At 36.2% G+C, this 14,881-nt stretch overlaps 1 long non-coding RNA gene across 1 annotated transcript; it reads right to left on the bottom strand.

The window, feature by feature from the left end:
• Nucleotides 1–7,667: 7,667 nt before the first annotated feature.
• On the bottom strand, nt 7,668–8,672 carry LOC114076753. The gene is made up of 2 exons (XR_003577749.1): nt 8,456–8,672; nt 7,668–8,224 (listed from the first exon to the last, which is right to left on the bottom strand). It is a non-coding gene; the product is annotated as an uncharacterized LOC114076753 (long non-coding RNA).
• Between the last annotated feature and the right edge of the window lie 6,209 nt (nt 8,673–14,881).

Here is a 14,881-nt window from a genome sequence, read left to right as displayed (position 1 = left end):
GGGGGGGGGAGGGGGGAGGGGGGAGTGTTATGTGTTTTCTCTTGTTTTAATAAGACTTAAGTCATTCACGAACCCTTAAAGTTATCTGCGAAGTTCGCGTATACACCTCACCATGCTTCTTTTTCTATTAGATACTTCAACCTTAAAAAATAAATATCTATCAAACATTTTTCTAAATCCTGTTCAAAAGAGGAGGTGCGTGTAATAGACATGCAACTGAAACGAATCAAATGAAGACATGTGACATTTACATTTACAATAATTATATAAATGATTTTGAGAATAAAAAAATCAAAATCCAAAATGAAAATAATTTCAACAAAAAAAAATAATAGAAAAATCAATTTTACCACCCTCACTCCATCCCTTGCAACTGACACCACTCCAATGTCAAATTGATAGTGTTTTTTCTTTTCTAAAAATGAAATAAAATCAGTTCATCCTCTTTTAATTTTGATTTCAAATTTGCTTTTTGTTTCTGCTTCGTTGTGAAGAAAGAAGGGGTGTGTATCAGGGGCAGTGTGGTGGTCTTCATATTTTCCGGCAAAAAAACGTGGATCGTAATCTCCATTTTTTCCGACAAAAAACCTTTAGATTATGATCTCCATCTTTCCAGAAAAAAACATAGATTATGTTCTCTATTTTTTCCGATAAAGAAAATGTGAATAGTGAACTCCGTTCGTTCTGGCAAAATAGACATGAATGACGGTCTCCAATTTTTCTGGAAAAGAAAAAGTGGATGGTGGTCTCCATTTATCCCGACAAAAGGCAAACTATGTAGTTCTATATTTGAAAAATTAATACAATTACAAGAAATTTTAAAAAAATGAAGACGTATTCTTGTGTACAACAAAACTAGGATTCATCTCTATCAGTTGGAAAATTTTGTTACCAGGGGTAAATATACGATCAAACTAACATGTAAAGGCTTTGATTATGAGGAACAAAATGATGTTTGGATTTTTTTAATTGCTTTTAACGTTGATATTCTTTTCAAATATAAGCATAAGCTTAGAAGAAGTAAATTTATAAAAAATGTTAGGCGATAGATTTTGTTGTTATGAATAATTGGTTGCAGCAGGTCTACAATTTTGAAAGATAGAGTGGAAAGGAAGATTGTTGTTTTTTTTAAAAATAATGAGAAACGAAAAAAGAAAAAACGAAAATTTATTGATTGAATGATTCACACGCCTAACAAGGTGTGGATTACACTTTTTGTGCCACATTTGCACAAAGTGTCAACATGGTTCAAATTTAGAATAGTCAAGCTGTTCAATCGATACCAACCTTAGTTAATGTGTTTAAGTAAATTATGATGACAACTTTAAGGGGATTTCAATGACTTGAGCCTTTTAATAATAACAAATGTCAATATTATGTTAGAATAGCCATGTGAAAATGATACATGTTTAGAGGTCTAAGACATTCCAAATATAGAGTTTTTTTTTTTGAGACAACCAACTACTATCTAAATTTTCTTTTTTATTCTCTAAAAAAGAATTTTCTTAGCTCTCCTCAATATTATATTATTATTTCTATTTCATTCTTGTTTTCTTATTTTATAATATAATTTTTTTCTTTCTTTTTTCCAAATAATCACTTTATAAAATTCTCATTCGATATAATGTTTTATGTTTTAAATTTTTTAATTTAATATAAATTATATTTTATCGGAGTAAACAATATTAATGTTGAATTAAGTTGAAGACGATACAATACCTTTAAAATTAGTTACACATAAGAAATTACAAATCACATTAAGAGTTCTTTACAATTTTTAGCGTAGTTTGAAAAGACAACACTAGACCGTTTGGATATAATAAATAAGTTAGCATCCCAATATCTCCATACCTACTACACCTGCAAGCGCAGAAGATCAAAAGAAAGGTTTAAACAAAGAGATATCGAGAGGATGAAAAAGATTCTCCCCAACGAAGAATGAATGTAAATCATCAACAAAACACAAAGGTCCACAGAAGAGCTCAACTGAAATAAAGAAGAATATAAGTATGGAAGAAAATTTGAATGTTGATTCAAAAATGAGGAGCAAGAATGAGGACAATTATTGATGACGCAGAAAGAGCACAACAAGCTCTAGATGTGAGTTAAACAACGAAGACATTATCTCAGGAAGAGCCGTGGAGAAGAAAAGATGTTGCTAATTAGGAAACCCAAGGAAACATGTTTTATTTTATTTGTGTTATGTGGATTATGGACGGACAAATTAGAGTTCTTTCTCATGTACTTTAGTTTGTTTTGATTCTGAATAAAGCCCAAAATTGAAAATAAGCCTTACCTTCCTTACTTGATAAGCAGATAACCCCAACACAAAAAAACTTATTCTCCTCCTCATACCCTCCACCATTTCTGGAAAATAGCGGGATTGCTGAGTAAACTTGAGGTTGTACTTCTATGCACAGTTTATAACGACCCCCTAGGTTGTTTTGAGAACTAGGACTATTTTAACTCTTTTCGTATATTTTAAAATAGAAATTTTGGAACTATTTGATAACTACGATGATTTAATTTGTGAGTATTTATTAAATAAAGTAAACTAGTTGATAGTTAATGAACTAAGTCCATAATCTATTTTAATATCCAAGAAATTTGGCCCATGTAAAGAGATGAATTAAGATTAATTGAGGGCTTATAATTTCTTATCATACCACAGTTCACCTTAACTTCTATCTGCACACGATTAAGAGAACTAATGCATCAGTAGAGCAAGAACACAACATGTCAGGTAAAAAAAATTAATTTAAGTTTATATGTAGTGTGTGTTTGGATTGTCTCGATAGGAATTTTATTTGGTGTAACCGGTTAGAAATATGTTATAAAATATTGCTGCCAACAAATCAGTGCTAGCAAGATTTCGTTTTGAAATTCTCATTAATGGATATAAAACTGTGTTGATAAGATATCGGCGGGAACATAAATAATAATTAAGGTTAGGGAAAGTAAATTTTGGAAGCTTGACACTATACCGTTGGATGGTTTCTTGGTAGGATAAATTAATTACTAATGATTGCAAAGGTTTAGTGTATTATTTGTTTATGGAACTGACAATGATTCACTAATGATGACCATAGGTAGTAATGTGTAGAATTTAGAATTTGTATACATAGAGTAGTTATTTCGAGGTTCTGGGATTTCGTGTCAACGCATGATTTGAAAATTGGATTATTTCAATTATTATTATTACAATATAAATTAAATTTATTTTCTATATTGAGATAGATAATTAATTAGTTGGTGTATATTATATAATTAACATTGAATTTGACATACTTAAAGAGTTTGAGGATAAACACCAGGCTTGATTTTTAGAGAAATATAAGACATGACATATTAGTTGGCACCACAATTAGCAGCTATTTCAATTTGATGAGTTTTTGCTTTAGGCTAGAAGTGTAGTAATATGAGTGTCTATGAACTCGCTTACTTACAAATATTGCATAATTGGTAGATTAAGAACATTCAAAATCTCTGCGAAAAGGGAAGGAAAAATCTTGAGGATTCTTGGCACGAATTAGACTTTGTTGAAGGACATTTTCCTAATTAAAGATAAAAAATTGGAATAGACAATGTGTAAGGGAGAAATATGGGGAGTCTCGTATGAATGGTGTGACGGGCATTGGTACGAGTACCAGTGTTATAAAGGGAAAGTTTTTTTACTATAGTAGGCAGATTGTAATCCGAGAATGCCAAAGCATATGAACATTAACTAATGTAATATTGACTTGAATTCCTTGTGTGATTGTGTTTTTATTTAAACTTGTATATTTGTAATAGTTGAGGTGGTTATGTATTATGCTGATAGTTAATCGATTGAGATAAATCATTATCCCCTTTATTGAAATACTATTGTGCACATGCATTGACATGAGATTGAGTATGATCTAGGCATGTGGAGATCATCCGTGCAGGGATAGTGAGATGTTAAAATTATAATTTGGGCATGGGGAGACCGTCAGTGCAGAATTCGTTTGATTTTTGATAGTGCATTGAGATCGTCTGCATAAACACGTCGAGATCGTCTGTGTAGGTATATGGACCTCGCGAGTCCCCCATGGGTCATGAACTCTCGATCTACTTTCGAGGAGTATCATGTATATACAATTTAGAGAATACTTGACATTCGAGGCATAACATTTCATGGTGTCGCATAGCATTGCATCACATCTCATCACATCATTTATTCTTGTTGATTACGTGCTTTATTGGTGGTTGTACATTACATGAAGTTCAATTCTTTATTGATGAAACTTGACTGGTAAGTGAATATAGACTTGTATAAGTAGAGAACTATTTTTCTTATATAAAATCCTGTCACTAATTCTTCATTATCGGTCTATGAGATATGCTGGATACATATGATTTCGTAATCATACTACACTTGTTGCACTCTTTGTGGTGCAACTTTGATTTTGAGTACGAGCACATCTCATGAAATATTTTGAGTTCAAGCTTGAAGTATATTGGAGTTGTGGTGAGACATTTGGTGGTTCCGTGACCCACATCTCTCTTTTCTTTTATTTATTTATTTGTTTTAGTATTCAGATAGGATATCCCTTATGTTGTATTTTTCATTTTAGTTTTAGACTTGCATCATATTTAGAAGCTCTTGTACTTATGACACTAATTCATGGGTGGTATTTTTAGCTTTCGCATTTCATATTTATAAAGAACTTTGTGTCGGAGATTTTTACTCATTGTTTACCTTTTACCTTATTAGTTAGTTAAAATTGATAAAATATGTTGGTTTGACTTAACTGTTGGTTGGGAACATATGTACCATCATGACTTGTAATTTGGGTCGTGATAATCTGGTATAAGAGTTCTAGGTAAATTGGTCTCACGTGTATAAGAGAAATGTCGAGTAGAGTCTTGCGGATCAGTATGATGACATTCATACCTATCTTCAAGAGGCTATAGGACATTTAGGAAAATTCCATTCTTTCATTCATTATCGAAATTCGAATCTTGATATCTCATTCTCTCAAATTGGTGAGGACTCTTACATCTACAAGTGGTGATCAGGAGACTATTCCTACGCCTGCTTGTGGGAGCACTATTTGAGGTAGAGGCAAGGGGCAAGGGGCAAGGGGCAAGGGGCAAGGGGCAAGGGCTAAGGTCTAGGTCGGGGTAGGGGCCATATTGCAACAAATGTGGAAGACGAAGTACCAATACCTACCTAGGGCCATGATAGAAAAATACCTCCTGATGCAGATGTTATTCATGGGGATGTGCATGACCGTGTCAAAGGGGATGGACCGGCTCAGAATCCACCTAATATTATTACCACCCTTGTGCTTAAAGATACTTTGACTCATATGTTAGGACTTCTAGAGGGGATGGCTTATGCGAAATTTTGCCTATTTCCTCTGATGCCTCACAAACTCGTGTTGGAGGTCAGACTCTAGATCCAATGGTTGCTCCAGATTCTCAAACTCCTAGGACTCAGCCAACTTCTGTTGTAGCTCCCCGTTTGGATAGTATAAAATTTCCAAGTATTGCATCACATTTGGCGAACATGCCTTCTATGACCGTTAATGAACAAAAGATGTATGAGAGGTTCGGACTAATGAATCCTCTGACTTATACTGGTGACTTAACTAAGCATGCCTATGAATTTACAGTTAGTTGTCATGAGAGGTTGCACAAATTGGATTGGTGGAGTCTCATGGAGTTGACTACACATCATAGAGATGACTAGCTATGCCAAGCAGTGGTGGAGGGAAGTAGTAGGCTAGATGGACTCCTTCCACTATCATGGACTCAGTTTACTCAGGTATTTCTAGCCAAGTTTGTTCTACGTAGTGAGAGGGAGCGTAAGAGGGTCGAGTTTGAGGGTTCGTTGCAAGATGGTATGTTAGTCGTAGAGTGTGAGGATAAATTTCATGCATTGTCTAAGCATGCTTCGATGATACTTCCCGCAGAGGCTAAGAGAGTGAGAAGGTTTATTAAGGGGTTGATTATTCCAATATGTCTTAAAGTTTTTCAGGTTGCTGCTTTTGGTGTTCCTTTCCTGAAGGTGGTAGATGCTGCTAAGGAGTTGGAAATGATTCAACATGGGGGATTTGAGCAACGTGAAGGCAGGAAGGCCCGTCATTCAGATGATTATGGTGGTGCTCTACCTCGAGGTTACTTAGGGAGAGGTTATCATTATCAGTCTAGCAAATCCATTCATGTTGCTATGCCGACATTTGAGGTTGGTTAACTAGGCATAATTCTTTGAGTTCGGTGCATACTTTACAGGGTTCATTTTCTAGAGCTATAAGTCATGGAGGACAGTCTGGTCATTCAGGTTCCTCTCATCAATCTATGTCTCATAAGGGTTGTTTTGAGTGTGGTAATAAGGGATACTTTGTGAGAGACTACCTAGAACCAGATATGGGGGCTTACATCAGGGTTCTCAAGCTTGAATTTCAAGGTTGTACAACCACTAACTAGGGGAAGTGTACAGGGTGGCAGAGGTGGTTCTCATTCAGATAGAGATGGTTCTCTTTCTGGTCGAGGTGGTGGCCGTGGAGGTTCACAATCTGAGGGCGGTCGTTCTCACTGTTATACTTTTCTGAGTATGTGTCGCGCCCCATTTTCGCAGAAAACGGGTTTTGTGCACGACCTAACAACTCTTTTGGGATTTTGAGTTTGAGGAGTCGCCACCTAACGAATTAAGGCGCGTTAGGGCACCTATCTAACCTAAATAAGTCTAACTAAGGTCAACAAGCCAGAGATTAGGGTAAGGGTTCAAATTACCTCGAGGGGAAGGTGTTAGGCATCCCTCGAGGTCCACAAGTGTGGGTCCCGGCCGTATCTCATGCAATCTATGTGGGGGTTACAATTAGCAAACAAAGTCACTTCATTTAATAGTTTATTTAATCTTGCTAAGTGATAACAAATACAAAACAATCAATACTATTTTTTCATTAATTTAAGCATGCAAGGTTAGGTGATAGCAATAAATAAACAATCAAGTTTTATTTATATTTAAGCATGTGAGACTATTCTATAAACAAAAATTTGTAAATATTAAACAATTAAAATGTGAGAAAGTAAGGTTTTGAAAATTGAGCAAGTTTTGAATATGAATTTTTATAAAAAAAAAATGTTTGTTTCTTTATAGGGATGATGCCACGATATTGTTGATCGCACTCCTCCACCATAGAAACAATTTTGATTTGAGGTCGGTCTAAAAAAAATTTATGTTTTTTAAAATGATTTAAAAGATTTAGTTTACATGTAGGCACATAAATATTTACACATAAGTACACATAATTCTTTTTGAAATTCATGGGTAGGTGGTACTTCCGAGGATGCGTCGGTTTAAAAATTGGAACTAGACCTCATTAGTTCCTTTGACTTTCCACTAACGATAGGTTAGGAGATAGTACTTGTAATTTATTTTCAAAATAAACAATGTCAAAATCAATCCAAAATTTTAAAGGAAGATTGAATGATGACTTTTTAAGAAAATTACAAGGTTTTGATATGAAATATTTTTAAAGCCAAGTTAAATGCATGAAATGATTCTAATTTAGTATTATTTTAAGAAAATAACATATTGCAAGGAATGCGGAAATCTTCAAGAAAATGAATGGGATTACTCATGAAATAATATTAACTAATTTTAGGGGGAGGGCACAAATATGCACAAACAAGTTCTGTTTTTTGTGGATATGTTAAGAGTTTATTTACAAGCCTATAGACATGATTTCTAGGTGTTCAAAAAATATATATATGCCTAATTTTGTAAATTTAAATGTTATGAACAAATTAAACCTTAGACATGGTTTCTACATGACAAGATGATGCTAAAATTATAACATTATTAAAACACCTAATCAGCCTATTAAATTACTATGATTTGCTTTTAACATTAACGGAATCTAGTTTATTATTTTTAGACTTTATTAACAAAAGTGTCAAGCAAATTGAAAATTGATTAGATTATAATACCTATAAACATTAAATCTAGGTGGTTAAAGACAAACCTATAGGCATGATTTCTAAAAAATATAACGAACAAATAAGCATATAAATCCCCCTCCCCTAGACGACCCCCAAATAAATTTATATTATGATCTTTAGGGTTACAATTGTTACAACATTCGAATAAATAAAATAGCGAAAAAAATAAAAATATATAGATATATATATACATTCAAACAAATAAATAAATCCTTCTTCAGTTAATCTTCAACTTGAACTTCAAATATGAAACCTGTCAAAGTAATTAAATAACTACACAAGTAATCACACTTGTTAGTTAAGGTGAGACAATATGCAATCGTTTTAATGACGAATTCTACATACAAAACAATAGCTTACACAAATTGTAAATGTAAAGATAGTGTGAATGTTAAGAATACTAACCCGTTAAGCAAAACGAATTGATTCAACCTTTACTCGAACAAAGTAATAAGATAGCAAAGAAGAACCCTTGAATAATTACCGGAATATTAATGTTTTGTTAAGTAGCAAGAGAGCAAATGAGAGAAGGGAGAATGATGAGAGAATTTTGTGATTGAGAGTGAATGAATGTGTGTTGTGAGTTGATTCCTTGAAGGGAATAAAAGGGGTCTTATTTATATAGCAAAGAGGGGGAAACAAATAAGGAAAAGGAAATATTTAGAGGAATCAATTCAATATTGTTTTCCTTATTATAAAAGAGGACCAAATCAGAAAAATTTTAAAATATTTCATTACCAAATATAAACAAGTAAGAATAAATTAAGAGAGTGATATTTTTTCACAAATAAAGAAAAATTAAAATCAGAAAATATTTTAATTTATTTTCAGTTCAATCAAATATAGCTTTTCCTAAAATAAAACAAGTAAGAACCAATTCAATTTGAATTAAGACAATTATGATCAATTAACAATAGCCAACAAATAATGAGGAAAACTTGTCTTACAAAGAGACACAAAATCGTTCCGAATTAGCACAAAACCATAAAATCACCTTAGTATTGATTAACCAATATTATACAAATCAGACAAGCAAGAAACTTTAATTTTGCTACCATAGATAAAGAGAATTTAAAAGTAACGGGATCACCAACAGGGTTGAAAGCTTTTCTTGCCAAACCAATGTCGGTACAATGTATGCAAACGAGTCATAATTATTCAGAACTATTACGACAAACTAGAATCAGATCAAAATATCATAGCATATGCCTTCTTAACACAAAAACATCAAGGAATAATTCACTAAATCAGCATAATAAACCAGCAATTCAGTTATAATTTTAAACATTTTATCAACAAAATTATGACAAGTATAACGAACAAAGTTAAAATATTGACAAGAATCATAAGATAAACAAATCGAATAGTAATAGAATGAAGAATATACCGCGACGGGTCTGTTGAGATCCGTCTAAAAATGACCTCCGAAACTTTGAACTATGCCGGAGTTTATTGTCGCAGTCGTTGGAGCTCGCCGGTTGCTGCTGGTTGTTGCGGCTCACGATGGTCTTCGTGTGTTGCTCCTCCGCCGGAGCTGCTGGCGGCTCGTCACTGCTGCACGCACGACTGTTCGTCGTGGCTGCCGGCTGGAGAGGGCGCTGGTGCCTGCATAAAAATAGAAGAAGAAGGGAAGAGAAGAGAAGGGAGGGGGAGAGAGAGTAGCGCTGGAGAAGGGAGAGAGAAGAGAGGGGCGCCAGTTGCTGCTGTTGGTCGCAGCTGCTGGCCGGAGTGGCCTGACTGCTGTCGTGCGCCGCTCCAGGTGCTGCTGCTGCGCAGGCTGCTGTTCGCTGTGGCCTCGCGTTGCCGGCTGCTGCTGGCGGGGCTCGCAGGCTGCTGGTCAGATGAGGAGAAAAGGAGAAGAAGAGGGGAGGAGAGGAGAGGGAAGAAGGGAGGAAAGAAAAACGAAGAAGGAGCGAGAGGGAGAGCTCACCGGCGATGATGGCTTTCGCCGGAAAAAATGGAGGAGAGGAAGAGAGAAGGGAGAGGGGAGGCGGATGGAGAGGAAGAGGAGGGAGGAGAATGAATGATTTTTAGGGGTTGGGTTCTACTTAGGTTAGAATAGGTGGATTAATTATGGACCATTGATTTAATACGAGATGAAGGGTTAGGATTTGCTTGATAAAATAAATGGATGAGATTAAAAGATGAGATGTATTGAAATCAGATTGGATTGAATATGGAATGGCTACAATTGCAATAAAATTTGGCTAGAATTGGAATGAAAGAGTGACTATGATTGAAATAAACTCTAATTCAAGTGGCTAGAATTGAGAGAAATTATGATAGAATAGGCTAGAATTTAAAATTTAAAGAAAGTGTAGGAATTAGTATTTAATTAAAATACTACATACATTAAAATATTTTTGTATAATTGAAAATCACCTAAATTTTAAAACATTTGAAATAAATTTATAAAGTAAACGATACTAAAATATATGATTTTTGAGAAAAGTCGACTAAAACTTTAAAACTTTAAGTAAATTTTAAAATACGTATTTAGTCGAATAAAATCCTCAAATGGTTAAAGGTCGGTCAAAATTGGGTGTCAACAGCTGCCCCTTGGTTGATTGAGAATGAAGAATGAATTGTCAGGCAACCAACGTTGACTTAGTAGCCGATTTTGTCTGACCGATGAGAGATGTCAGTTGGATCAATTGAAACGATATAGAGTTGAAAAAGGGTACGACCGAGACTTTGGTTTTAAGTCGCCTACATATCTCTGGTTATACGAGAATCAGGTCGTGTGTAGTTCTAGATTCAAGAGCAAATGAAACTCTTAAAAGTTGAAAGAGCGGTAAGGTATTCGGAAGGCACGATATCAGCTTGAATGGATAAGATTAGAGTAGCGAGAAGAGAGAGATTGAGAGGCTAAAAAAGCATGACAGATAAGCGAGAAGAGCATGATAGAATCAGGTAATCAGCCATTGAGCACGGTTCAGAGTATGAGTAGCAAAGAATTGATAGAGTCATTGTTGTGATAGAGGATAGCATGATAATTGTAATCAAGGGCGATCGATCATATCTGCAAATTCTAGATAAAATGTTAGCTTATAAATAGATAGAGTATGACCAATAATAATAAAATATGAGTTCTAAATAGACAAGAGGTGATAAAAAGCGTATCTGTTTGAGACGTAGTGCAAGCCTTGATAGTCTTTAACTTCTTGAAGGATTGAAACCCATCTCTGAAGAATAACGTCAACCTCCAAAATATTTGATAACAATATAAGCAAAATGTCTGGTTGTAACGAGAGACGAGAGTAAATGTCGTATTGTAAGGAAGACGAGCCTAAACATCCTATTGTAAGGCGGAAGAGCCTAAACATCGTACTGTAAGGCGGAAAAGCCTAAACATCCTATTGTAAGGCGGAAGAGCCTAAATGTCGTATTGTAAGGCAGACGAGCCTAAATGTCGTATTGTAAGGCAGACGAGCCTAAACATCCTATTGTGAGGCGGAAGAGCCTAAACATCCTATTGTAAGGCGGAAGAGCCTAAACATCCTATTGTAAGGCTGAAGAGCCTAAATGTCGTATTGTAAGGCGGACGAGCCTAGATGTCGTATTGTAAGGCAGACGAGCCTAAACATCCTATTGTAAGGCGGAAGAGCCTAAACATCCTATTGTAAGGCGGAAGAGCCTAAATGTCGCATTGTAAGGCGGACGAACCTAGATGTCGCATTGTAAGGCGGACGAGCCTAGATGTCGCATTGTAAGGCGGACGAGCCTAGATGAAGAGACAGTAGGTCATAGTGGCGAGTTGAATCCGAGGATATCTTCATGGTAGTCTGAACGATAGATGAGTAGCGAAACGATAGTGCGAATAGTCAAGAATTTGTCGGAGCCTTTGTTTGTAAGCAAGGGAATAGCTGTTCAGAAGGCGACTTTGTCTGTAATCTGCACATCTGTAACTTGTAATAACACTTAAATAGAGTAATTAGAACATGTATATGAAAATAAGCGGTAAATGTAAACATGATGCAATTCCCATGTTGACCATGAATGTTTGCCTTAAGAACATGAAAAAATGATGTCTTAGGCTATGATGTCTAGGGCCATGATATGCAAAGTGTATCTTCAGGTCATGAAAATGTTGTCTGTAGGCCATGAAAATGACGCCTTTAGACTATGACACCTTCGGATCATGATAGACAGAAATTAAACCCTTAGGCCATGATATGATGTCCGCAGGCCATGAGGATGATGCCATTAGACTATGGCGCCTTAGGAACATGATATGCATAAAATAAGTCCTCAGGCCATGACATGAAGTCCGCAGGCCATGAAAGATGATGCCTTTGGAGAATGACGCCTTTGGGATATAAGTTATGAGTAAGGAGAGCGTATCTGTTTTTGACATCTGTTGATACTTACGACTTGATTTGATTCGGGCACATGTAAACTTCGAGCACGATGCAATCTTGGGCTTATGCAAACTTCGGGCACAATGCAGTCTAGGGCACAATGCGATGATGCATTTCTTCGGGCACATGCAATGATGCATTTCTTCGGGCACATGCAATGATGCATTTCTTCGGGCACATGCGATGATGCATTTCTTTGAACACATGCAGTATCGATCAATGCAATAATGGATTTCTTCGGCACAATGCAGTGATGCATTTCTTCGGGCGCAATGCAATGATGCATTTCTTCGGGCGCATGCATTATCGGGCACATGCAATGATGCATATCTTCGGGCACATGCAATGATGCATTTCTTCGGGCACAATGCAATAATGCATTTCTTCGGGCACATGCATTATCGGGCACATGCAATGATGCATTTCTCGAGCATAATGCGATCTCGGGCATAATGTAGTCATGCAAACCTAGATAGTGCAACTTCATAATTGAATGAGGAGGGTATGTAGTAGCTTGGACATCCGCCTTGTTGGAAGGGTCGAGTGTCATTTGTTGGGCTCAAAAGTGGTATGTTGATTGTTGAAACTGCCTTTGTATATGTACCTGTATTTTCTACATTCAAAGAAAAATAGTTAGTTTAAAGGGGAGGTTGATCTGTATCCATGATTTGGCACAGCGCTTCTTTGGTGTCTGATAGAATGCTCTTCGGAGTATTGTCAGAAATTTTGAGATTTTCTCAAAATTTCTGCCCCAGTGTAGAACTTCTGTTGTTCTGATCTGTTGTGGTTGTAGTTCGACTGTTGGATTTTTCGAGATTCCCTTAAAAATTTCTATCCCTTCTTGATTTTCAGCAATTTTGAGATCCTCTCAAAATTCTGCCCCAGTTGTTGAGAAGATGTTTTTGATGGAAATTTTGAGTTTACTCAAAAATTCTGCCCCAATATGGAGATGTGCAAGGAGAAATCTTGATGGAATTTTTGAGATTCTCTCAAAAATTCTGCCCCAGTTATCAGTAGAAGGGAAAAATGAAAGTTTTTATTATGGTAAGACCGAACCCCATAGGAGCGCCTACGTATCCCCTCTTAAACGGGAATCAGGTCTGACGTAGTTCCAAAAAATATGACATACGAGGCCTTTGGTACAGAGACATTTGATATGGAGGGTTTGAAAATGGCATAAGAGGTGCATGGTGCCAAGGAACTTGGTGCAGAGGTGTTTCGTATTGAGGAGCTTGCATAGTGGGATAATGCGGGTGTAAAGTAAGATGTTGAGGTTTAGGAGCATATCCATGGTGTTTGCGGAGGATATGGGTGATTTGAAAAGTAAATGTTCTTTGGAGGTATTTGAATGGAGCTCGGTTGACTTTGAGAGGTAGAGTAATCTGGAGGAGGATTATTTTGGTGAGTGACTTGACTTGCGAAAGGTGACATATCCATGTTCGTCTCCAAAGTTGGATTGGCGGAGAGTAACAACTTTGCCCACTCGCGCATGTCCAACAACTCTTCTTCTAACTTCTTTATTTTCTGCTCAAGGTTTGATACCAACTTGTCTGAAAGACACTTCTTTTCAATAGTTTTGCACATAACCTTAGCATTAGTCGCTTTCACTTTTCTTTTGCAATTCTCAGTCGGAAGAGGAGGAAATGAATCCTTTGATCGCGTGTGATAAACCATGGTCTACAGATCAACCATTGGGAAAGGGTAAAATAAATAAAATAAATAAAAGCAAAAATAAAGCCCAAGTTAGAACATTGCATAAATTGGGATATCAAACACGTTATTTAAGATAAACGACCTAAATGCAAAGGAGCCTCGTTGAGCCAGAGGTAGGCCTAAGCGACACATAAGTGATGCACAATAACTAATTCAAGCCTTATTTGCCAATTTGGAGTTTAGAGTTAGACGATAAAACGACTTTCAATTATTGAAATAATTTCTATTTATTACATCAATCTAGAGATAACTAAAGGGCTAGGGATAACACATGGGGAATAAAGAGAAAAAAAACTTTAATCATGTTGCTCTCCAATGTTAGGCACAATCTGCTTCCTCATTTCTGGGGTAATGTCACAGTCGGTGTTGAGGAGGTTGCGAGCCCATCTTCTCTCTTTTTCATCGCCAAAACCATCTTCAAAATTGGATTAACTTTGACCACCATTTGTGTGTTTGGAAAATGAGGGTGAGCCATGACTCTGCAAACAAAGTAACAAACGACTTCTAAACTCCATTTTGACAACGTTGGCTTGATTTAATTATTATGATCACGTTGACACATAAATATGCAATTTGTCTAAGGGTGTTGGGGCCCTTTAGACGAGAGGGTGGCTACTAATTATGTGGATTGGCACCAAGGGTCAAACCACCTAGGGCTTATGCAGCATGTATGACTTAACCAGGACTTCTAAGAGTTGGCTTGACACAGACTTGAAAGGGATTCTATGCGAGAGGCTCGTGGCTTCGCGGTAGTAAAACTATCCGTTACGTCCACGCATATGCCGACTCTCTATAATGGGTATTTGAATAGGATTGGAGTAGTTGTGAGAGGTGCA

This window comes from Solanum pennellii, chromosome 4 (assembly GCF_001406875.1).
Source record: "Solanum pennellii chromosome 4, SPENNV200".
Classification (NCBI taxonomy): domain Eukaryota; kingdom Viridiplantae; phylum Streptophyta; class Magnoliopsida; order Solanales; family Solanaceae; genus Solanum; species Solanum pennellii.
The sequence above is the reverse complement of the archived record's forward strand: the minus strand, read 5'-3'. Positions and strand labels throughout refer to the sequence as shown.